The sequence below is a fragment of the Pelodiscus sinensis genome, chromosome 1 (genome assembly GCF_049634645.1).
Source record: "Pelodiscus sinensis isolate JC-2024 chromosome 1, ASM4963464v1, whole genome shotgun sequence".
Lineage (NCBI taxonomy): Eukaryota > Metazoa > Chordata > Testudines > Trionychidae > Pelodiscus > Pelodiscus sinensis.
This window is the reverse complement of record NC_134711.1, coordinates 225,116,361-225,142,409: the sequence shown is the minus strand read 5'-3', so window position 1 is coordinate 225,142,409 and position 26,049 is coordinate 225,116,361. Positions and strand designations below refer to the sequence as shown.

Sequence of the window (26,049 nt, the reverse complement as noted above, 5' to 3'; positions counted from 1 at the left end):
TGAACCCCTGTCCCAACCCTGAATCTCCTCCTATGCCCAACCTTCTTCCCCAAATGTGAGTCCCCCTGCACCCAAACTCCGTCCCAGAGCTTGCATCCTGGAACCCCTCCTGGACCCCCAAAACCCCACCCTGGGCTAAACCTGGAGGCCCTCCCACACACCAAACACCTTGGCCGAAGACCAGAGCCTGCACCCCAATCCCCTACTCCAGCCTGGTGCAAGTGAGTGAGGATGGGAGACAAAGGGGGATGGAGTGAACAGGATGAGGCCTTGGAGAAGGGGTGGAGGAGGGGCAGGGCCTCAAAGAAGGGGCGGGAAGGAAGTGGGGCAAAGGTATTTGGGTTTGAGGTAGATCTTACATTGCACTTAAATTGAAAAAGTCATCTTGTGGTTAAAAAGGTTGGAGACCACAGCTGTACAAGATAAACATAAAAAACAACAAATAGTCTGGTAGCACTTTAAAGACTAACAAAACATGTAGATGGTATCATAAGCTTTTGTGGGCACAGCCCACTTCTGTGAGAGTTTGTTTACACTGAGTTCCACAATTTGTTGTATCTAGCCAATGGGAGCTGTGGGAAGTGTTGCAGGCTGCAGACACTTTTAACCACTGAGCCCACTTGCCTTGCAGCATGCATTGCTCCTGGTACAAACATTGTTTTCACTGTCCCGTAGAACTGCAGTGGTAGAATGTGATGTTTCCACAAGAAACTTAATCAAAGCAAGCATGTACACACATCTACAGAAAAGCACACTCTAGGATCTGATGCAATAAAGACAAAATTAAACCTGTAGGAATGACTCGTATGCAACCTCTTTTTGCAAGGCCCCATGCTACTCCTCACTTCATCTTCCCTCTCCATTGCCCCTTCCTCCTATTTTCCTACCACCACACCACTTCTTTCTCTCCTCTTGCTTTTACTTACGTTCCTATCTACTTCACTGTGCGCACTACTAAGATAAAATGACTTATCAACTTTCTCTCACCTTCTGTGGTCTTGTCTATATTAACTGTAAGCTCTTCAGCGTATGAATAGTTTCTTACACCTTTAGCTTTAGGTACAAAATGTATTTATTATTTTCTATAATTGACCTGCTCCAGTCCCACTGTAAGAGCAAGACTGAGCAATGTGGCCCTGGCAGCAGAAAGTTTGGGGATTCACTCCCAGTAGAGATTTTGATACCCTTGCTCATACGGAAAGCAATTGCTGTAATGTGTAGTCCATGGGGTCTCAAATTTGAAATACAAAATACAAGAAACATTTTTTTCCAACACCATCTTCGTAGGGTTGCCAGATGGTTTCAACAAAAATACCGGACACACTTGACATTACATCACAATCTACATTACATCTTATTTAGAAAATACCAGACATTTATATTTTCTCATTTATATTTTCTCAATTTGTTTCCTGATCAGAAAGCTCAAATACCGGACTGTCCGGTTCAAAACCAGACACCCGGCAACCCTAATGTTCAGTGACATAATTGGCCCACTAGGAGGATTTGAGGGCTGGCCCTGGCCCTAAGGTAAATTAAGCTTGAGACCCCTGGTGTAGTCCCACTGACTCTGTGTTCTCGTATGTCCCATGTCAATTGTTTCCTATGGCCTCAGTTCACTATGCTGTATAGACAACAAAGTTCACTGAAAAATTATCATAGAAATGTTTGGTTTTAAAAATGTGAATTGGTATTTATCATGTTCATCCTCTTAAACACTGGCTCCAGAGGTGCTAAAACAATTTGTTTTGGGAGTGCTGAGAATCAAACTGTAAACCCTGTATATAATAGAAATCATTTCAAGCTTAGTTCCAGCACATATACATGTCTTTAAACACTATAAATCCAACTATATGGGCCTGAAAAAATTATCAGGATTAGCATGTCCATATTGAATTGACATAATGTGATTTTAAGATCTAATAACTGAGAAACCATATTCTCCTATACTTAATTGTAGCCGTTAAGTCTTTAGATGTTGAACCTTAATTTGTCTACTGTAGCAATAAATATTGCCCATCTTGGTTCCTAGCCCATTGTAATTTGGTGCAGGAACTTCTGCTAGTGATGGACACAAGGCAAAATGTTACTGGCATTGTATTCAAAGTTGTGGTTGTCTGAAGATGCATGGCATACTAGCATTTGTTCTGGCAAACATACAATAATTGACAGAATACAAAACGGGGTGATCATCAATAGATAAAAAAATGACCAGGTAGTTATCCTCACCATTTTAATGTAGTTTCTGCCTAATCAAATCTTTTATTAAAATATATATCCTAAGCTATGCAAAAGTTAACTAAATGTTCTGTTTTGCGCATTCCACTTGTTCACTGTGCACACAAAAGTCCTTGTGGTAGATTGTTAAATGTTCTGTGTGTAATCAATCATCACTATGCTCTTCAGCCTGCTCTCATTCTACCGTATTATACCACTGCACAATCTTCCCAGGGGCTACCAGAGAAGAAGGATACTCTAGCATTTAGGGTTCTTGCCTAGCACATGGGAGGTTCAGGTTCAGTTCCAGTTCCCTGCTCTGCAATAACCTTCCTGTATGACCTTGGACTTAGACTTTGTGTCTTGATTCCCACGTGTGAAATGGGAATAATAGAACTATCTTACCACATAGAGTAGTGTGAAGATATACCCATTAAACACAATGAAAAACTCCCATACTCTGGATAATGGAAGGTGTATAGGTTTGAATGCAAATAATACACAACTATGATGACATAACTGATACTTTGAATAAGGAATTATTTGGGGGTGCATTTATTATTGAAGGTATTTTGCTGATATTTTGCCCAAAACATCTGCAATCTGTTGGCCTATTGAAGCCATTGCTGCTCTTAGATACTCAGGAAACAGCGGTGGCCCATAGCAGTTATCCTTTTTTTAATTGCATATTTTACTGTAATGTTTCTCAGAGTAATGGATGAGAGCTTTTTATTTAGTTAACATAGCTTTTATTTGAAATAGGTCAAAAGACCAAGCCACTTAACTTGACAAGGCCAAAGTAAAACCCTTGTTGGTGACAAACCCCAGAAAGTGTTCACATTGCAATGCGACAAAAGTCATGACAAACGCCCACTTTTGGTGACAAAAAACTTCCACCTTTGCATCAGATTTTAGTCTCTCCCTCTCCCTATATTGTTATCAATCATGTAATATATACTACACAAGGATTTTTGTCAAGTTTATTGACCTCCAGCATGTTTCCCACAATGTCCGATTAACCATTCTGGCCAGTGCTTTGAATTCAACTGCTCTGCAGTCATGTAAACTAGTAAACAGATGCCTCCCTCCCACTTGCAAACCCTGGGAATGTTAAAATCCATTTCCTAGTATCTGGCTCATTGTGGTAGTGATCCTCATGGCATCTTCTCAGGGAAATGGGTGGCTATTGCCTAAAATGCTCTCCTGCTTGGAGCAGAGCTTTTGGATCTTATCAATGTGTGAAGAATCCATTCAATCACAGCTGCGAGTGATGCGTAAGAACTGGGACATGTATGGTAATATTTCTCAAGCCCTTTGTGAGAAGGGGTATGAGCAACACCCTACAATGCAGAGCCAAGATAAATGAATTCTGGTAGGAGTACTAGAACGTGAAGGAGGCAAACAAGCGGTCTGATGTGGCACCCACAACATGCCGTCTTAAAAAAGAACTGGACACAGTCTGGGGTCGGTACCCCATGTCCACACCCAAGGAGGAAGTAGTTATTTCACACAGTACAGAGTCAGAAACAGGAATTGTTCTGGAGACAGAAGTTATTGATGAAGAGATGGAAGTGGACGAGAAAGTGAAGCTCAATCCAGTGACAACCACTGTGCCAAGCAGTGAGGAATTGTTCTCAAGTCCTGATGTTTATGAGGACTCTCAGCCACTATACATGGAGCATGAAGGAATGGAAGAGACGCAGGGTCATGAAGCAAGGGAGGAGAGGCAAGGTAAGTTGCTGTGCAGGTGGTGGGGCGGGGTGAGGATGTCCAGTTGACCATTGGTGGCCATGTCGGGCGGTAAGTTCTGTGAAGCTGAGGGGGAGCGATGACCACGTGGGGCAGTAAGTTGCTGTGTATTGCAACAAGATGGGGTAGGGGTGGGCAGGCAGTGGCTTGAGAAGTTGCTCTTGCAACTGGGGGAGGGGCATCCTGAGGCAACTGGAGGCTGTATTTCTGTGAGCTGGTTAAGCCCTGCTTGGGTCTGCGTTATGTCCAAACAGAGCATCGATTTACACACTGATATTGATAGAACATTACTGTGAAATGATGTTGAAGCTTTGCCTGATGCAATTATTAATTTTCTCACAGAGATTCCATGGCAGGGTTGCCATTTCCCCAGTGCTGTGGTATGACACTCTCCCAAACCATTCCTTTGTGCTGCCGGAACCAAGAGTTTGGCTCCATAAGGAGCACGGTGCCCTCCCACTTGCATGCAGAAGCTGAACTGGGGTTTGCCTTTCATCTTCAGCAGGGATATGCCAACCAGAGTAATGGCAGCCTGTGAACAAGTGTAGGATTATTAAAAATTGTTTCCATGTACACCTGCTGCACACGCATGGACTGTACTTTCTTGGGGACCCATACCCATTCTTTCTTCCCCCTTTACTCCCACCTTTAACATTCACCAGCATCAGAGGGTCTGGAGAGATCTGTGTTTGCCTCTAGAGTAACAAGAAAACTGGCAAGTTTTGTTCTGTCTGTTAGTGAAATGCTATCACGAAAAGTAGAGCACTGAAGGTGCGTGCATCATGCTCCTTTCCAGACTACCCCACGGTTATTTGTATGAAATGCTGACAATGATCCACAAGCACTGAAAGCACTATGGAGAAGTACCCCATGTGATTGATGTACTCTGAGGCAAGGTGCGATGGTGCTACAATGAAAATGTGTGTGCCATCTATAGCCCCACCAGAGTTTAGAAAGCCCATGTCAGCCAAGCCAGCCACTATGTCATCCATTTTTCCCAGTCACAGTCCTATGCAGCAAAATGTGATTTATTGCCCTGAACTCTTCTATAAGTGCTGCCCCCCATGGTAGACCTCTCCACTCCAAACTAATTTACAACTGAATGGAAGCAAACAGGAGTCATTAGGTTCCGCAAAGCAAGAACCTAGAGAGCAGCTCCCATTTCATAGAAACAATCACAGAATCATAGAACACTAGAACTGGAAGGGATCTCGAGAGGTCATTGAGTCCAGTCCCCTGCCCTCATTGTAGGACAAAGCACCATAAAGACCAGTGTTTCTTAAACTTTTTAAGACTGACGAACACAAAACAATAATTTTTTTTTAATGAGGAACACCAAAAAAAAAAAAAAAGGCCAGGGGAAAATTATTGAGCCAAAAAAAAAAAAGGCACCAGCCCCTTTAAGGGTGGCCATTTGGAATTCTGTTGTTCTCCACGGCACACCTCCAACTGATCTAGACCATCCCTGATAGATGTCTATCTAACCTGCTCTTTCATATATCCAGAGATGGAGATTCCACAATCTCCATTGGCATTTTATTCCAGTGTTTAACCACCATGGCAGTAAGGAAGTTTTTTCCTAATGTCCAACCTAAAGTAGGAATAAGATCCTCCGGAAAAGGGCTTTTTTTCCGGAGGATCGGGGCCAGTGTAGACGCTCTTTTCCGGCTTTTCTAAAAGCCGGAAAAAAGCGGCGGACATTTTTATTTAAATGCCGCGGGGGATATTTAAATCCCCCGCGCATTTCCCTATTACGATAGCTGAAATTAACATGCCCCTTCCGGAAAAGGAGCCAGTGTAGACGTAGCCCTTCTGTCTAGCTCACAACAGTCTTGTTAATGCATCCCAGAATCATGTTTGGTTTTTTTGCAACAGCGTCACACTACTGTTGACTCATATTTAACTTGTGGTACACTATGACCCCTAGATCCCTTTCAGTAGTACTCCTTCCTAGACAGTTGCTGATTGCTTCTTCCTAAGTGGAGCACTTTGCATTTGTCCTTATTAAACTTCATCCTATTTACCTCAGACCATTTCTCCAGTTTGTCCAGATCATTTTGAATTATTACCCTATCCTCCAAAGCAGTTGCAACCCCTCCTAGCTTGGTATCATCTGTAAACTTAATAAGCATACTTTCTATGCCAATATCTAAATCGTTGATGAAGATATTGAACGAACCAGTCCCAAAGCAGACCCCTGAGGAACATCACTTGTTATGCCCTTCCAGAAGAATTGTGAACCATTAATAACTACTCTCTAAGAACGGTTATCCAGCCTGTTACGCACCTACCTTATAGAAGCCCCATCTAAGTTGTATTTCCCTAGTTTATTTAATAAGATCAGGAGAAGATTATTTAAATGTCCTTGTACCGCAGTTCAGGGGTCAGCTCAGCACACAGCTCCACAAAAGCTGCTTTATGCATGGAAAGTTCTGTACCCGCTGATCTTCATCCCACACCTGCCTCACAATGCGATTCCACCACTCACTGCTGGTTTCCCTAGCCCAAAAGTGACGGTCTATAGTGCATTGCTGATCTGTGGAAGTCAAATGCAATGCCACTTCGGTGCTATCCCTGTCACTCACAATGCTGTCTGCATCCTTCACCCTCCACTATTAATTGCATAAGTAGCTCTGCTGCAGTGTGTGATGTCCTAAGCATATTGAACACAGAATGGGAGAGAATTGTGAGATCTGTGATTTCTCACAGCAGATGCTGGAGTGTGCAGCAAGGACTGTCATTGGTGTGGAAGGAAGCCAGAAGCCCAGGGAAGGCTGAGAAGCAAAGAGATGGCTGACGGGACGTTTTTCACCTTCCCAAAATCCATAGTGCTACGTTGCACATTACTACAGTGCTTAGTGACTGAACGTGGCACCAGGCACTGTGGGATGCTCACCCATGTTGCTTTTCTATTTCTGATGACAGGGGAGCTAAGACTGTGGCCACAAAATGTCAACAATGGGTGGCAGAAAAACGGTTTTGATGAGTTTTCGGTTTTGATGACCTTTGCATGTTGACAATACTTTCATTGCCAAATCTTTCCGGTATAGACATAGCCTTAGGTAGCATTCAGCTGTCTACTTTGTAAGTATGGTAGGCTGCAGATTATAGTAAATTCAGGCCCTGATCTTGAACGTTTATCAGTAACTTTGCACACATAGTCCCATTTACTCAAGTGCAAAAGTTATTCCCATATCTATTTGCAAGATCTGCACCTTACAGTGTAAATTCTTTGTGACAGAGACTGTGTCCTATTCTAAGCTGGAACTGGTCCTGCCTAGAGCAGGGGGCTGGACTTGATGACCTTCTGAGGTCTCTTCCAGCTCTATGTTTCTATGATTATCACAAGGAGACGTAACTAATAATGTGTACTTAAAATCAGACCAACTCTCTGAACTTGTTTCCTATTAATGGCTGCAATTCAGTGCAGACTCTTATTTTTAAAAGGCCTGAAGTTTCAGGACCCTCTTATGAAAAACACCCCTTACCTTACATCCATTGAGGCAAGTGAAATTAAATTGAGATTCATATATTGTGTAAGATAAAATGTGCCAGAGTGGAGGCTGAGCCTTCACTTTGACAGTGGCCCAAGTTCAGGGCAGGTGGTAATTCTCATTTGAACAGTTTACTTGTATTTGAACTGGTTTGGTTGTCAATTAGGTCATTTTGTATTTCTCACAAATGTCTAGTGAGACACACTTCTTTCAGCGAGGGTAGGGGCAGCCATAGTGGATGCCACCCACCACTTGTTCAAGATGACAAATGCAATTCATACCTGTCAAGCACTGAGAATTAAACCGCTTTGAGGTGGCACTAAAGTGCTCTTTAAAAACAAACCACTGTCTGACTGCAGTAAAGCGATGATCCCACACACGCTCCCTCCCACAGGCGGGCAACCGCATGAGTTCAGGGGGCTTTTACTCACACCTGTACCATCCCTCATGAGTCACGCGCTTCAGCGGGTGCTGGGGCAAGGTCTAGCTGCCCAAAGGATGGTTAAAAACAGCCCCGCCGCTGCTTTCTGCAGGCTTCACAGTCCCGGCGCTAAGCGTGCCCCGGGCCGGGCTGAGATATGTGGCCCTGAGCCGGCTCCCACCTGCTCCCTGCTTGCAGGGCGGCCCCGCGCCACCTGCCCTGCGGGGGCTTTTCGGGCCCGACTGCTCCCGGGGCAGGGAGCCGGGGGCGGCCCTGGGGCGGGGCGGCCGCTCTGCGCAGCGGCGGCCGGGCCGGGCCGGGAAGGGGAAGAGGCGGGGCCTGGCGCCGCGGCGGCGCTGGTACAATAGGGCTCCTGTGCGGCCTCCGCCGCCTGCCACCGCCCGCGAGCCCGGCATGAGCGGGGCGGCCGGGGCCTAGGGCGCGCGGCCGGGGACGGGGCCTGGGAGCGGGGCGGCGGCGGCAGCGGAGGGGCCCTGGGCGGGGAGCGGCCCTGAGCGCCCCGGAGCCGCTGCGGCCGCACACGCCGGGGGACGCGGGCGCGGCCAGAAGGTGAGCGGGGCCCGGCGGGCGGGAGCGTTTGGCGCCAAGGCCGCGGGGGCGGCTCCCTCGCCCGGCCAGCGGCCGCAGGGTCCCCCCCGCGCAGCGTTTGGGGGGCGCCTGGGAGCCGAGCACGGGGGGGGGCCCGGGCTGGGGTGACTGGCTGCGCCGCCGCCGCCTTTTCTCCTCCGGCCGGCCCCACGTGCGCCGACAAAGGGGCAATAACAAGTGCACGAGCTGCAAGTGGCCTCCCGACCTGGCTTTCCAGTCCCGCTCGGTTCCCTCCATCTGGCTGGGCTGGATTAAGGCGCAGGCGGGCCTGGGGGGGGAGGGTTGTTGCTGCCCTGGGAAGGGGGGGGGGTTGTTGTCAGTCCAAGAAAGTTGCTGTAGTTGAAGTCGCATTGTGACTTTTTTTTAAAAAAAAAAAAAGCCGGTTTTAGTGCGGGCCCCTGTGGGGACGCTCCCGTTTCTTTTGGAGCGGCTTGTTTTCATGTATCTTTTAAATGGCTTGGAAGGTGTAAGCTCAACAGCAATGCATCCAACCCTTCGGTAAGACATTGTAGTTTGTGTAGACGAGGCCCTTGTGCTGATCAGGCTGAAAGCAAAGGTGACTTGTGAGTAGTCTCACCAGGTCAGCGTGCACTTATTTATGATGATGTCTTGGCATTTCAGCTGCAAACCCTGCTGTAATGTCAAAAGACCCTGATCAGGACCTTGTTGCACTATGCGCTTGGCATATGCCTAATAAAAGTCCATGCTGAAATGTTCTTTGTTCACTGCAGATAGATGTGAAGACTTGTTAGTTTCTGCATGAGTCTGCTTAATCACGAAAGCATGCATTTGGGTGTGGTGGAAGGTTAGTGTAGCATGCAAAATTTAGTACTGCCTTTGGAATAAATGAGGACACATTCTACCAAGAGGAATAAAGTCAGATTGCAAAGTATGTGGTTTATGTGGAAGAGTTTTGTTTATGGTATGTATTAGCAATATTCTTCACTTGAGTGAAGAATCAGATTTTTAATGAATTTGAAATACACCCTTGTAGATTTAAAAACTCCTTACCAGGTAATAGTTTAATAGCTGAAACAATACATACTTGCATAATCTTTTATGTGCACTGTCTTGGAAATACACCTAATCCTAGCATAGCGTGATGCAGATAAGTAGTAGCCTTACTTTACCATGGGGAATCCGACAAGAGTGCAAAATGTTACATGGCTGCTGGAATTAGAAATTTGAAGTTTCAGTCGCTACTTATTACTCCAGATGACACCTTTCAATACCCTTCACAGTGTATTAGGTTAATGTTAAGCTGTTTGAAATAGTCTTGTCTTATTTTACACTTGCAGAGCTCCCAGCACAATGAGTAGGAGTTAATGTAACAATCTTTGTAAATCAACTGTATTGTATGACAATCCACAGAAGAGTGTTTAAATCTTGTGGTGCAGCCCGAGATATTTAAGCATCATCAAAATGGAAGATGAAACACTGCACTTTCTTTAAAATATCATTTCTATGAATCAAGCATACTAACAATACTTTAAAAATATTTTTTAAAATCTGCATTAATTCTGCTTTCCGTTTGTTGCTATATATGAGGAAGAGGGGTCAGCTGTTTCAGTTGGCAGTCCTGTAATTGAAGAGACACTATACAGTTGAGAATTTCATTCCCATATGAAAATGTATCTAGTACTACTACAAAAAACACCTGATATTATAACTGTAGACATTAGAGAGCTGGAGTCTCTTTTTTTTTCTTGGTGCGTTTGAAGGCAGTTTGTGCATGACAAGCTTCACTATTTTGATGATCAGTTTCACTTCTTTACATCACATAGGTGCTACACCTATGAGGTGCTGTTTTGGGGGGAGCTTAGTTGCATTTACTATTCCTGAACAATACAAAAGAATATTTCCAATTTCAGCTATGAAGCTAAAATGCTGGAGTGTGGGCACATGCATAGAGAAGAATAAGATGATTTGACCAAGTTGGGTAGTGTAACTCTCAGAACTGCCTGGAAAAATCTATACAAATGTATAAATTGGAAATAAGAAAAAAAAAACTGTACGCAATTGTAAGAAAGTGGTATTTAAAGGCTGTTTTAGTAGAACAATGGGTTTTCAAATAAATTGATTTAAAAAAAAATCATATTGCAGTAATGTGTGCTGTAAAATGATTTTTGTCTCTTTTGCCTGAACTTCTGACTTCATCAGACTAGACCATGACATGCGTTTTTAATGCTTAAAGAAAGCAGGGAGGAAATCTTGTGCAGACACGTAAAACCTTTTCAGGTTTTTGTGTGGCCTATACGTTACAAAAAAGCTATACCTCCCCTAACTTCTTGTTTTATTTTGTAGGTCATCATTACACAAATGGCTTCCTTAAGATTTTGAGATGTTTTCTTCCTAGAGTGAGTACTAATACAGCAAGTACCTGAAGCAAAGATTTGCAAAAGAGATCACACATGAAAACCTACAGTGGTGTCAAAACTTGTTACCTGATCAGGAGGTCTGTTGAAATCAGTAGAATCCTTTGAATGTAGGTGGTGGTTAGTTTCAGTGGGGTCACCATGTTAGTCTGCATCTAAAGGATGCCACAGGGACTCTTTGTTGTTTTTTGTACGTATTGAGAGACCTCTGCGCAGAATTGGGGTTGACCCTCTTTCTCTTTCTACCTGTTGTTTGTGAACTCACTCAGGCAGAGAAACCAGAAAGTTTGTGTCTTGTTCTTTGGGATTATAGTGGCTGGTCGTCCTTGTTAAAAAGTTTTTATAAATTAATGTTAGCTTAGTAGGCCATGAGGTTTTTTTTTAAAATTTTACAGAAGTTTTGGCTTTTTAAAAAATGGCAGTTCACCCACTGTGTACTCTAAAGTATGCTTTCAAAAAGCCGTTCTTTATTGCTGAAGTTCTACTCTTGTGGAGAATGTGGAGTGTATGTATGCCTGGGTATCTCTGGCTTTCTGGATAATACAATGGCCTAATTTGTTTGTACTGGAGAGTACTGTCACAGTTAACTTGGAAGTTGAGACATTGATGAACGAATCTTGATTTCCCTGTCCTTCCATTATTTAGCACCTATAATATGCTGAGTACTGTATGATGCATGAAGTAAGCTCTGTCTCAAAGAGCCTGCATCAGGAGCAGACTGCTCATTGGAGCCATTAGGACTTTTCTTTGGCACACCAGTCCACTTATGCACATAGCTGGATTGGGGCTGAAAAGATAACACACAGAAAACAGGATGCAATGGGATAATTTAGGATGCCCTTTACCAAGGAGACTTAAGTGTTGTAGCAACACTGACAATTACACCTAACTTTTAGGCACCAAGATTGCCCATACTAACTCTCTTGGTACATAGGTGTTGTAAAATGGGGCAGATAAAAGGCAGCACCTGGAGTGAGAAGTGGCTGAAGCTAGCCACTAGACACTGCTGAGGAGAGCTGTGTGGCCTGATTGCCATCATTCTCAGAAAGTTGTGTGCTGAACTGTGGGCCAGAGGCAGGCACCTCCCTGTGTGAATTCTTAGCAGTGACCCTTCTCCTGGAGCTTCAGAGGGTAGCCGAGTTAGTCTGTACAGGTAAACTGAAAAAACAACAAATAGTCTTGTAGCACTTTATAGACTAACAAAACATGTAGATGGTATCATGAGCTTTCGTGGGCACAGCCTATTTCTTCAGATGCCCACAAAAGCTCATGATACCATCTACATGTTTTGTTAGTCTATAAAGTGCTACCAGACTATTTGTTGGTGTTTTTTTTAGTTTACTTTCTCCTGGAGTTAGGCACCTTTGCTAGGCTAGTGTGTCGTGTCCCCCGTCCCCCCCCCCCCCCCCCCGCCCCCCAAGCTGGTGATGGCATCCTCTGTCTACCTTCAGCACAGTGGTTAGAGCACTCAAGTAGTATGAAAGAGACCTGGCTTTAGAATCCCTCGGATGAGCTCCATTAGCATACAAATAAGAATGCATTGGGCTAAAGAGAGTGACTATACCTGTGTAGGAGAACCAGATTTCGGTTGTCATGCTCCAATGCATATTTATAGAAAGAGGAAGAGTTTTTAACAGGAGAGATACTGAGACCTGCCCCAAATTACTGCACTATGCAGTCAGTCAAATTTTTTTTCTCATCATCCAGTTGAAGAAAATTATTGATGCATGCAGCCTACCATAATTTGACTAGTGTGTGGGCTTCAGGGTGGGACTGAGAAGGAGAGCTTTGGGGAGCGGGGAAGGGAGACGTTTACCTTGAGTGCTCAGGACAGGGCAGTGCGTGGTGTCTTGTGCGCCCCCACCTACCTAGGAACTGAGCCTGTTGCTGGCTGCTTCTAGGGCGCAGCGCTGTCTGTGGTGCCAGGACAGGCGGGTAGCCAGTCTTGGCATCTGATCACCATGCAGCAAAGAGCCCCAGTGCTTGACAGTCCATGACTCAGAACTGGGTTGCTACCTGTAGTTTGAAAACTACTGGGTTAGGGCATGTATCGGGAAGGCTGCTGATCGAAATCTGAGACCCTGTTCTGCATTAGGCAGAGTAGGGATTGGCACTTGGACTCCCAAGTGAGTACTTTAACCATTGTGCAAAAGGTTACTGAAAGGGAGGGGCATCATCACTAATTTTCACATCTCTTGTGTAGGTTTAGGGGTGCTCAGGACATGTATCCTGAACTGGCCCTCAAAAGCAAGATTTGCATGGAATGCCTCATTTGAGAATCTCATTGGAGCATATATGGGTGTGATTTTTATGTGCAGGTTCAAACTTCCTGGTTTGGCGCCCTTGGGACCTGACTGGTCCCAAATGAGGCAACTTGCCAGATCAGGTGAGCTTCTCTGCCACCTGCCTCCCAAGACACTGCCCCTCCCTCTGGCTGGCTCTGCTCCAGCCCTACTGCTATTGGACTCCAGCCCTGCAGCTACAGGGCTTGGGCTTGCCATGCTGCCATCAGCCGACTGGGCCTCTCCAGGGGATGGAGCTCCGCAGCCCTGCTTCTGTCCCACCTGGGGCTTCCTAGGGGCTAGGTTCTGGGTCTGCCCCGCTGCTGCCATGCCCTGCCAGGGCTCCCCGGGGATACGGCTCCATGCTGGTCCAGGGATGAGGCTCTGCAGGGATGGGCCTTGCTGAGCCTGCTGCTGCCCTGCCTGGCTGGGGTGCTTTGGGGATGGGGATCACCAGTCTGATGATGGCAGAGCTGCCCTTTGCTGGACTCCCTGACTGGCTTGGATTCCTGGGAACTGGAGCTCTCTGGTCCAGGAACATCCATGACCCTGCTGGACCACCGATGTTGCTCTACCAGAGAGTCCTGGATTTAAGAAGTTCAGCCTGTACTAAGTTGTTGATCCGTGTCATGACTGACGTGGCTTGGCACATGTCCGGCTGAGGGACTTTACTGATGCAGACTTTAGGTTTCCACAGGGTTAGGAAGCAGCAGAGCAATCATTTTTTGTGAATATTAATGCCCAAGTCCCATCCCTTAGGGTCTATATACAATAAAAAGGATAGTCAACTTGAAATTGAGCCAGTTTAAAAAATGAGTTAAGTATTTTCACATAATATTCCTGCCCCAAGGCTCTTGCCATTAGATTTGTTTTTTACATTTGCATTTTCCTAGAAATACCATTTAACTTCTAATTTCTTGTTGGCATGATAGTAAATATCCCAGGGTAGTTACAATAACTAGTTTAATTATTACATGTTCTATTGATTTAAAAAAAAATCTAAAATGCCTGTTTAAAACTCAGTGTTTTTGTAGGCAAGCTATCTAAAAAAAAAAAATCTTTGGAAACTTTAGGTAACATGATCAAGTGAGCATGCAGTCTGGAGTAGGGATGTTAGATATCGGGTAGTTAAATAGTCATGTAACAGCAGGATTACAAGTAACCACGGTGGATTTGATTTAAATCACGCTGATTTAATTCACTAGTCAGGAAGATTTGATTTAATCATATTTTACATAAAAGTGCATTCTTGTTGGTAGTCATAACCTTAATATGTATTCTTCACAATTCAGAGCTAGATGTAGGTTTCATTTTTAGACGGTGCATACTATTTGTTTTTAAATAATTTATTTTAAGAACTTTTTTCAGATTAGTTTTATTGCTAGATCAGAAAATGAATGATTGGTTATTTCATTTACCAAAGGTAATTGAAGCAGATATTTATGAAGTCATTGGGAGGTGAGCTGTCTCCAATTCAATAAGTTAATCATTAATATTTGAGGGATTTTCTTGCTATACTGTATTAGGAGGAGAACATCACCAGTTAGACATTTAAAATGTTTTATTTAACTAAAAACATTATGTATTTTGGATTTTTTTCATCAGCAGCAAACATAAAATATTTTAACAAGTATGTGAATTTTTGAATGTAAACATTCATGTTTTTTAAACTCAAGTTTGTTTTTTGTTTAAAATTAACTAAAATAGTTAAATGAAATATTTTTAAATTGACTATAATCTAGGTCAACATGAGAAACTTAAAATTGGCTTTTCAAATTTTGCACTTTTCAAGAGTGGTAAGGGATTGACTCTTTACACAAATTTGCAGCCGGACAATAGTAGTAACTTGTTGGTCATGTGGTATTTCGTCTCCCTTTGGGGATAACTAAATTTTAAAACATACAAATAATAAATAAGGTAGGTCTGCTACAAACATCCAGACTAATAATAGTTTGTATTAAAATTAGGGGGGTTGATTGAGTAGACCCCTCTCTAACTCTGTCTCTTGCAGAATCATAATGAACTGAATTTAACTGGGGGGGAAAAAAACCATTCACAAGTGAACTTTTAAATAATTTGACAGTCTTTAAATGTAAATGAGGTTTAAATAGGATTTTGTATGCAATTTACTGTTCCAGTGCAACAAATGTGTTTACACACCACCTACCACATATACCAAAACTAGAAGATTTACATGGCATTGTTTGGGTCCTTAATTAGTTTTTGCTTTTCTTCATTTAAATCATTGATCTGGGGTGGGGATATGGGGGTTAGGTGTTCAGTACTTAGGCTTCCATGCAGAAAGAAGACTATCTCATCACTCTCTGACCACATCAGCTCAATGAGAAGTGCCTCTCTATAGTTGTTGCAACTCCAGTGGGCACAGCCGGGGAAGGGGTGCATGTCCCCCAGCTAGGGTAGGTCCAGGTTCATCTGCCCCCTGAGTTCCCCAGCCAGAGTGAGGTATGGAGCAAACTGCACTTTCTCCTCATTCACTGATGAAGGGGAACTGCCAGCAATGTTCCCATACAAATGGCACTCCCCCTGCTAGTCTTAAAAGATGCCTGGAAGTGGGAGGCTCGGGGTTGCGGCAGTTCCAGATATAGGGTGGTAGGTCACTCGCCTCCAACCAGCTTCTTTCACCTAGCTGGTGATTCATTTATTTCCGTATGGATTGTATGTGTCCCCATACACACGGGGTGGGAGAGCTGAATCCTCCCCCCGCCCAAAACCAAAGCTTTAACTTGCTTGAAGTCAGAGGTGGGGAACCTATGGCCCCGGGGGCTGGATCTAGCACTTCTATTGCCTGGATCCAGTCATCCACCCCTTGGGGAGCTGGCTGCTTCTCATTTGAGGGTTGTGGTGCTTTGTTGTTTCTTCTGGGGCCTCTGATTTCTCTCCCCTCCCCCTGTGGGCCAACGGTCCCTAACATCCCCCCCCCCCCAAAAAAAACAGTTCCCTATCCTTGCTTTAAACAGCTGTATCGGGTGGTCCTAGCTCTTACCATTTACGAGGCATTCTCGAATGAACAGACAAACTTTCTCACAAAGAAACACTCTCAAATACATAGTAGATATATGGGAATGTGATTATCTTTTTTTTCCATTGCTTCAACAGCTTTGGTGTTTTTTTTTCCTTCTTAATACAGTAAAACTCCGATGGTCCGGCATTTGATATTCCGGCACTTCTGATGGTCCGGCACCATCAGGAACCCGGAAGTGCTCTGGGCAGCCAGACCATTGGAGCTGCTCTGCCCCCAGCTTCCTTTATTCAGCCGCTGCTAAAACTGACCAGCAGCTGAATCCGGGAAGCTGCCCCTCGGGGCCGCGGGACCAACCGGGCAGCGCCCAAACTTCTCTGCCTCCGGCTTCCCGGATTCAGCCTCTGGTCAGTTTCAGCAGCGGCTGAATCAGGGACGCCTGGGGCAGAGCCGGACTATCTCCTCCCCCCCCCCCCCCCCCCGAGACCCCTCATACCCCCCGCTTCTGATAGTCCGGCATATCTGATAATCCGGCACCCCCTGGGTCCCAAAGGTGCCAGATTATCGGAAGTTTACTGTATCATTCTAACAGTAACGGACAAACCTTAATATCAAATAGATTCTAACTGGACTTATCTTTTATGGTGACATAATAGGACCAAATCTGGATGGGATTTCTCCATGCTCCAAAAAAACCCAGTTTTCCTTTGCATGTGTTTTCCACCTCTGTAAAATGTGGGTTTAATTCTGTAGGAAAGCTCTAAGACAGGGTGAAGAATCTTTTTGGGGTTGGAGGCTGCTGACCTGCAGAAAAATCAGTCTGGGGCTGCACACAAGTGAGAAGCAGAAAAAATCCAAAACAAACCCTCACTGATGTGGCCCCTTGACTGAGAAGGAGAAAAATACTCCTCACATTCTCCAGTGCTGGGGGAGCCCTGAGACATGGAGCCCAGATGCAGGCAAGCTGGGGGCTCCATCTGACCCTCTGGCCTTAGGTTCCCCTCTCCTGCTGTAAAGAATAGCAGAGGCAGGCAGAGGAGCTATTCATTGTATGGGTGTGAAAGGTTAACCAAATACAGGACTCAAGTGCTACATAGTCCTGTATTTTGTTTCCGCTACACCAGACTAACACGGCTACATTTCTATCACTATTCCAAAGGTTAACCAGTAAGCCTCACCATTAATAGGAAAGACTTAAGCAATAAATAGTCTAGTAGCACCTTAAAAACTAACAAAACATGTAGACGGTATGAGTGTTTGTGGGCACAACCCACTTCCTCAGATGGAGTTAATTAAGATCCAGTTCCAAAATAAATATGGGATTGGGGGGGAGAAGGGAGAAAAATTGTCAGTGTTCCTGCTGCATGACTATGAGCTGATAGATTAGGTGCAAATTGTTCTTAAGTACCCATTGTATGGTTTAAATCATTAGGATGTGAAAGCTAGTGTGCTAGCCAGGTAATGTCTTTATTCATACCTTTTAGTCCTTTTGTGATGGGTCCCAAGTCTGTAAATGAAGTAAAGTTCCAAGGCTTCTCTGTGTATTTGGCTTGTGGAATGGGCCTGAAACAACAGGTGAAAGACTTGAATTTGATAATGAAGTTGCAGTCTTAGGCTACTGTCGTCATCTCCTTCAATGTAGCCTGAAATGAACTTTGTGAGAAAGCAAGTAAAGCACCTTGCCCTGCATGTACTACTTCAGAGAAACTTGCACTCAGTTTCACATCTAAATGTGGCAGAAGTGAATCAAATCGAAGGAAGAGCTTAAAGAATCAACACTAATATTAAATAGTTGGAAAAACACGAGTATCTAAAACAAAAAACAGGACCATGTAGCACTTTAAAGACTAACAAGATGGTTTTTACATAGTGCTACATAGTCCTGTTTTTTGTTTCAGCTACACCAGACTAACACGGCTACATTTCTATGAGTATCTAAGAATGGCTACAAGCGTCCTTGCTTAATGTTGGTTCTTCTGTGGGGAAGATTGGCAGAATATTGTATCCAATTTACTGAAGATGCTTTTTTTCTACAACTTTTGGTTGGCCTTTTCCCATCTACTTAAATATAAAATGAGAGAGATGAGATTTTCTTAGGGAAGTCATCCTAGAATTCTGCTACATGAGCAATCAGCATGTTTCCTCAAACTTTATGAAGTAGTAAGTTATAAAATACAATGCAGGTTTTTTTTAGTTATTACATTTCCAGCACTTTCTTTAACAACTAATAGCTTCCCAATGACACTTTGTGAAAGTCTCTGGAAAATTTTCTATTTTCATTCAAATATTGTAAATATATTTAAATTTGTACTGAGCATGAGGAAGACTTGTTGAATCAAAATACATCATTTTACACAAGGCTGTCTACAGAGACACAGATTTACGGTGGCAGTTGAAAGAGGTTTCCCAGGGGCTGGATGCGTGGATGTTGACTACTGCTCTTGCATTCTCAGAGGAAATCTGGCTTGATCTAATTAAACAGAAATGGGCCACACAAATATAAAATAAAACTGTTCAGAGAAACAATGAAATATTTCCATGTAGCCAATATGACTTACCAAATATAAAGATTGTGGGTTAAGTGAGCACAGGAGGAAGAGGATAAACCTATTTTGTGGCCCTAATGCTTGGTTTATGCTGTCTATAGAGTTTGACTAAGTATCCATTTTTTACCCTAAATCTGTTTTGTTAATAAGGTAATGCCATATTTTGGCCAAAAAAGGCAGAAAATTATATAAATAAAATCATGGAGAACTAAGTATGGCTAAGTTCTGAAATTCTTTTAAAAGATGGTCCTCAACTCTGATCTGCCAACTCAGCGTCAACCAGACTGACTTGGTATCCAAGTGCTTTTGAAGGTGATATTTAACAGTCTTTATATGAAGTGATTAAATTCATTCCCATTTTCTCATCTCCTTCCAGCACTTGATGCGTTCTTGAACCAAAATGAGCCTTTTAAGTGCTGAGATGGGAGTGGGAGGGAAAGGATAAATCAGATGTCAGTGATGTTTAAAGACAGCTTGAACATGTTTTATTTTGGGGCTTTTTTTGGTCTCATTTACCTTCCAAACATACATTTGACACTTGCAGTTCTTCTATCTGATGGTTTTTATCCTCTAACACAGGGGTCGGCAACGTATGGCACATGTGCCATAAGTGACACGCAAGACTATTTTCAGTGGCAATTGCAATGAACAGGCTCCTCCTCACTCCTTCCTATCCACAATAGAGAGCCTGTGCTGGCAATCCAGCATCATGCCCCCTTGCAAGATTGGAGCCAGCGCTGGCTTCCTGCATGGGGGTGGAGGGAGGGAGCACCAAGGCTTGGTACCAGATCTGGCTTGTGGGGAAGTCGGAGTGGAGCCCAGGGCAGGAGACCAAGTAGGGAGTATGGTGGGGAGAGTGGCTTGGCCCAAGGCAGGAGGATTAAATCTTGGCACGCCACTTGGGAAAGGTTGCTGACCCCTGCTCTAACACTTTAGCACTGATTCTCCAGGTTATTTTACAATGACCCTAGAAAGTCCACCCCCCCCTTTTTTTTTTGAGCTGCCAAACGGTTTATCTTGAGTACCATGTAAATTATCTGGGTTAGATTTATCATTACCCCAAACCTGTGGTTCCCAATCTTTTAGATACTGGGCAACAGTAAACCCATTGACAAGCTTTTGGAGGACCGGTAACATTTATTTGCATATTCATTAAGCAAATGATGAATATGCAAATAAATTGTCGCTGGCACTATCTGTCCAGCGGCTTGTTCCCCTCCCCCCCCCCCCCCCCCCCGGCCCCAATTCCGGCTGCTTTTATCAGCCAGCACTGGCTCCTCTGGCTGCATCTGGCGCCAGGCATTCTGAGTCAGTGTGCATGGCGCCTGACATTGTCCCTGGGTCCTATGGGGAGGTGGCAGGCTCTCTCTCAAGAGGGCCGCGCCGCTGCGCTTGGCAGTGCGGGGTGCTGCTATCCTATCGCACAAATTAATAGGATCGTGTGCAATAATTTTTCTAAGGACCGGTATTTTTTTTTATTCTTCTAAGGACCAGTACCGAGCCATGGACCACACTTTGGGAAATGCTGCCCCAAACAATGTCAGCAAGTGAATTCTTTGACGTTTGGCCTGAAAACATTCTCAGCCCCTCCAAGCTTTTTTGTTTTTGGGGGGCAGACTTATGTCATATTAAAAAATTCTCTTAGTGGTATAATTTCCTGGCAGATGTACGTGTGGAATACAGTACTATCTACTGAAAATTGCTGTTTGTGTTAGCATGCATGGAAATTCTATAAGAGAAGGTGGTTACATAATCTTTATTGGATCAACTTCTATTCGTAAGAAAATGTTTTTATTAAGTGTGAGAGAAGAAATGTTTTCTCTTGTAATTTTTTGGCGAATACACTTATGATTACAAATTTGCTTCCATATAACTAGATAGTTTTGTTTTTGTTTTTCAATTGTTATAGAATCTGTGTAAACACATTGGTATGTAGATCTAAACCAGTGATTCCCAAACTTTTCAGCATCACACCCCCTTTTTGATTTTTGAGAAACCCTCACGCCCCCCTTCCCCCAAAAAAGCAGCAAAACTTGGGGTGGGATTGATGGGGGTGTGTGTGTGTGGCTGGGTCGCCTTGTGCCTGCCCTGGAATTCCTTCAAGCCCCCCTCCTCCCCCCAGTGGGGCACTCCCCCCAGTTTGGGAACCCATGATCTATACAGTTGTAACTGAATTTTCTGTTAAACCTGTCATATTGTTACTAATTTTTGAATGGCACTTATGGCCATATAGGGCTTTGAGTGATTTTGCTCTGTTACAGGAAAAAATAAGCTGAGACCATAGCAAACTTGAGAGAGCATTAATTTCTAAATTGTCTAAAATTAGCTTCAAATACTCTACTACACTTTTTGCCAATCATCTGTCTTCTAGTAATTTTTCTATTTGCAAAATGTTTCTCTTTGAAAGAACTATGCCTAAGGAGACAGTGGTATAAGCTAAATTAGTTTTAGAGCAATTTATGCAGCCTTAAGTCTAAGGATTTGCACTGGTGTGGCTAAATCAGTTGTGTTACATTTTCTAATATAGAAATGGCTTTACTCTCAGTCCATCATGCTATGACTTGGATGTGAAAGTCTAGCTGGCTTCATCAGGCATTGTCACCAGTAATAAGTTTCTTCAGGTCTAATTATGCCCTAAGAGGATCTGTGCCATCTTACTGTACTCAGATAATGCTGTCAATGACACCTGTGCAACCTCTTTTTCCTTTAATTGGTTAGCCCAGTTATAACTGATTCAAATTTTGAATTTGATAGTGAACAGAATTTAGGTTTTTCTTACAGCACAGTTAGCTTTGCAGGGCTATGAGTAAAACCATGAAAGCTAACTTTTGTCCTTTAAAATAAGCGGATAAAACATAAGTGAGCAGATACCTGAAAGTGCTTTTTTATGTAATCAATTTTCAGAATAAATCTTGTCTTTCAGTGGAATCCATTTGAAAACTCTGCATTCAGGGCAGATATCAGTAAACTCTAGTTTAATAGTATGGAAGATTTGGTACAGTGCTTCTCTTTTGTAATTTTAATTGGCGTTGTCTTGAATGTGATTTCTACGGTTGGCGTAAATGACTTCTTAACCATTTTGTTAGTGCCGTTTATTTTTGAGGGAAGACCTTATGTGCTTCAGTTTTCACAAGTGATAATACTGCTTCTACGTTGAGGTAGGGTTAACTTTTTTACTTTAGTCCTAAAGATGATTGCTTTATATGTCAGTTTCTCAAAACCGTTCTTATAAATTTTTTAAGCTAATGGGGGAAGACAGTGAAGACCTTGAAGTTTTTATGCTATTTCATTAAATGTCATAATTTTACTCATACTCCCAGGAAAGACTAAAAGAGTGTAGTTCTCTCCACAAAGGTTTTTATATCCTGACTTGATCTTAACAGTCTTGGTTTGCCTGGGACACAGCAAAATTAAGCAAGTTTTACAAAGCAAATCTCATTGATCTCTCTCTCTCTCTCTCTCTCTCTCTCTCTCTCAAAAAAAAAAAAGGTTTCTAGTGAAGTCAGTGGCAAAACTCCTTGTATCATCAGTGGTGCCAGGATTTTACTGTTTGTTTCTTAGAACTCCTTATTAGTTCTGCTTAAACTGAGGTGGGGAAGGGCAAAGGAAGGGTTACCTTAGATTGAGTTTGCCTTTACTTGATATAGGACAGAGACAATTAAAATAGTCTTTAAGGAAGAAATATTTTTCTGAGTATAGGTTTTACCTTGCAAATCTGGGACTCTGGTCTGACAACATCCATGGTCTGGCAAGGAGCTGCAAGAGCCAGCCTGGAGAACTTGGGGTCTGCAGAATCCCAGTTGGGCCAGTAGCAGTGGGGCAGGGGAATCCCAGTGTCAGCAGGGCCAGGTGGCATCAGGGAGCCTCTGCCTTGGCCGAGGAACCCCCAGTGTCAGTGGGGTCATGTGGGTGGAGAGCCCAAAGCAGCAGGACCAGTGGTGGCCAGAGAACCCCGAAGACCTCCCTGTGGTGGGTTTAGGATGGCCTGGTAGCCCTGACTAGGAAATCTGGTAGCCTTGGGAGCTCCATCTGGGGAACCCTGGTGGTAGGTCCAGGTGGCAGCCAGGGAGTGCCGGCAGGGGAATCCCCAGTAGCAGTGGGGCTGGCCTAGCAGCCCTAGCTGGAAACCCCCCAATGGTGGCATGGATGCCAGACAGACTGAGGCTGGAGAACCCTGTGGAAACCCCCCTCCATCCCCTCCTCCCAGAGGTAGCGAGGTTGGCAGTGGTTGGGCTGCACTGGCCAGGCAGCCCCAGCCAGGAACCCCCAGAGGCAGTGGGACTGACAGCAGCTGGGCAGCCCTGGCTAAGGAACCCCCAGCCCAGTGGGTGTGCATCAGGGAAGGGAACCTCAGCCGGGCCAGCTTTAGTGGGACAGTGTCTGGGTAGCCAGCAGAGGGGCACTAATCTCTCCTGGTCTGGCAAACTCCCTGGACCAGGATGACTCGGGTCCCGAGGGTGCCGGACCAGGGAGGTCCAACCTGTACTGCGATGAAATGTGTAGCCACAGAGGCGAGGCTGTTTAAATTAAGAAAGCAAATGGCTAATTAGTAAGCCTCACCCTTCACGGATGAGGCTTACCAGTTAACTGGTCAGGGTGGAATACTTCCCTCACTCTCCCCAGGCAGTGGGCTGCTTCGGGTTCATAACAGGGAGGGTTTGCTGAGGGCTCTGCAATATCAAGCTTAAATAAGCTTTATACTGCAGAGCCTGCGGCCTGTGTAACTGCTAGGATTTTTAGTGGTTAATTACATTGTTTTACGTTCCTAGTTTACTGTGTGTAGGTGCTCTGTTATGTGGTTCCAGAATTATTACCTTCTTGATTGTGTTGCACACCTAATTTTGACCTCAAAGTAGAAAAGATTTTCTGATTTCAGGGTAAATGTCAGAGATTCCTTCTGTGGATAAAGACAATGCACAGTTCATAATACTAGCGCTGAAAATACATTCTGCAGGCTCTCTCTGGCACAGTAAGCAGGGCTCTGTGTCCCTGAGCCACACTGAAATACCGATGGGTTCAGGAGACTGCAGAGGTCAGTACTCACCAGATGCAGCCTCTTGCTATCCTGCCAGCCTCCTCAACAGAGGTAGTAATTGCCAGTTGGTGGCTGCTGCAACAATGGAAGAGCAAGATGGATGGGGAGAGAGCCCGAGCACAGAGCTCTGACCCCAAGTCACTGAGACCAGATGGCATTCACCCAAGAGTTCTGAAAACTCAAATGTGAAATTGCAGAACTATTAACTGTGGTTTGTGACCTATCCTTTAAATCAGCTTCCATACCTAATGACTGGAATATAGCTAATGTGATGCCAGTATTGAAAAAGGGCTCTAGAGGATGATCCTGGCAATTAGACTGATAAGTCTAATGTCAGAACCGGGCAAATTAGTTGAAACTATAATAAGAATAAAATTGTAAGACACATAGAGGAACATAATTTGTTGGGGGGGGGGGGGGGGAGTCAACATGGTTTCTGTAAAGGGAAATCATGCCTTACTAATCTAGAGTTCTTTGAGGGGGTCAACAAACATGTGGACAAGGGGAATCTAAGTATACTCTTAAGTAAGGTTAGTTGTCAAGAGATAAGAGGAAAGGTCATTTCATTGACTGATAACTGGTTAAACGACTAGAAATGAAGGGTAGGAATAAATGGTTTTCCAAGTGGAGAGAGGTAACTAGTGGGGTTCCCCAGGGGTCTGACCTAGGATTAATCCTATCCAACTTATTTATAAATGAGAGAGGGGTAAACAGTGAGGTGCCAAATTTGCAGATGATACCAAACTGCTCAAGATAGCTAAGACCAAAGCAGACTGTGAAGAGCGTCAAAAAGATCTCACCAAACTAAGCGATTGGGCAACGAAGTGGCAAATGAACTTTAATGTTGATGCATGTAACATAATGCACGGGGGGGGGGGGGAATAATCCCAACTATAAATACAATATGATGGGGACTCATTTTGCTACAACTACTAGAGAGAGAGAGAGAGAGAGAGAGAGATCTTGGAGTCATTGCAGATAGTTCTCTGAAAACATCCACTCGGTGTGCAGCGGCAGTCAAAAAAGCAAATAGAATGTTAGGAGCCATTTAAAAAAGGGATAGAGAATAAGACCAAGAATATCTTATTGCCTCCATATAAAAACATGGTATGCCCACATGTTGAATACTACATGCAGATGTGGTCACCTCATCTCAAGAAAGAAATATTGAATGGGAAAAGAGAAGGACAATAAAAATTATTGGAGATTTGGAATGGGTCCAATATGAAGAGCGATTAAAAAGACTTGGACTTTTCTGCTTAGGGGGGGATATGACAGAGGTCTATGAAATCATGATAAGTGTGGAGACAGTGAAATGAGGGGTTCAGTATGCAAGACAGGGCTGCCAGCGAGTGTGATAGGGATGGAGTATGAGTGGGATAATGAGGGGTCAAAGGTGCAAAGTCTGGGTGTGAGGTAGGGTGCAGAAGCAGTCTGGGAGTAGGGTGTCTGCCCACGGGGAGGGAGCAAGACAAGGGAGCGTGCAGTGTGTGGCCAGGAGGGAGGGTGTAGCAAGCTGGGTGTGTAGTGTCTTGGTTGGGGAGGGAGTGAGGAGGATTGGGATGTGCAGGTCTGGGTGTGAGTGAGGATGCTTCACACCCCATTGCAGTGGGGGAAGTGTCTGGACAGCACATCATTGCGCTGCCATTCTGCCCAGTGCGGTGGGGAGGAAGAGGGAGCTCAGCCCCTCCTCCTCCCTGACGCAGCAGGGAGCGCCAGCTCCAGCTTCCAGGTCAGAGTGTGTCCTGGGCAGGGAGGTGAAGAAAGCCCCAATCTTCCCTGCCAGATAGGGCTTGCAGTGTGGGTTCCATGCTGTGTGAGGGAGGAGGCAATGGCAAGATGCCAAGGCGGCTGATCCCTCTGTCAGAGGGACATGGACAAGTCCCTATGAAAGCTTGTTGTGTCCTACATTCCTCCATGAGCATGCTGCCACACCCTGGGCCCTGGCCCTCCCCAGGGGCTACAGAGGGTACTGACATCTGCCCCCCTCTGCTGAGCTGTGTGGCAGTTCCTGCTCCTCCCCTTGCCCTCCTGCCCCCCACCCCCGCGTATGGAGAGGTGGTGCCGTGTGAGTGCAAGGGTCCCGCTGGGCAGGCTGCACTGTACCTTGCCACAGTGCATGGCCCAATGGATGGGTGACCAGCTGTAAAATGAGTCCTCAGTGACCAGGTTAGAGTGGGGTGCACCTTGCAGCAAGGTGCACAGGGTGGGCAGGTCCCTAAACCAGGAAGCTGGTGCAGGGGGAAGTACAGGGTCAGCAGCTCCTGGCTTAAGAATCCCACCTTCCGGCCGTTTTCCAGTGACATGGTGATGGGGATAGGAGGGGATGACGAGGCTCGAG

The 26,049-nt window shown here is 44.6% G+C and overlaps 1 protein-coding gene across 2 annotated transcripts in view; it reads left to right on the top strand.

Moving 5' to 3' along the window:
- Positions 1–8,213: 8,213 nt before the first annotated feature.
- The window catches only part of JADE3 (jade family PHD finger 3), an 82,817-nt gene continuing 64,981 nt past the window's right edge, over positions 8,214–26,049 (top strand). Inside the window, exons 1-2 of one of the 2 annotated variants that reach the window (XM_075916158.1) lie at positions 8,214–8,451; positions 10,795–10,847. The gene's annotated coding sequence lies outside the window, so the exon portion shown is untranslated. The remainder of the gene's footprint in view (positions 8,452–10,794; positions 10,848–26,049) is intronic. The other variant, XM_075916151.1, reaches the window with a different exon arrangement.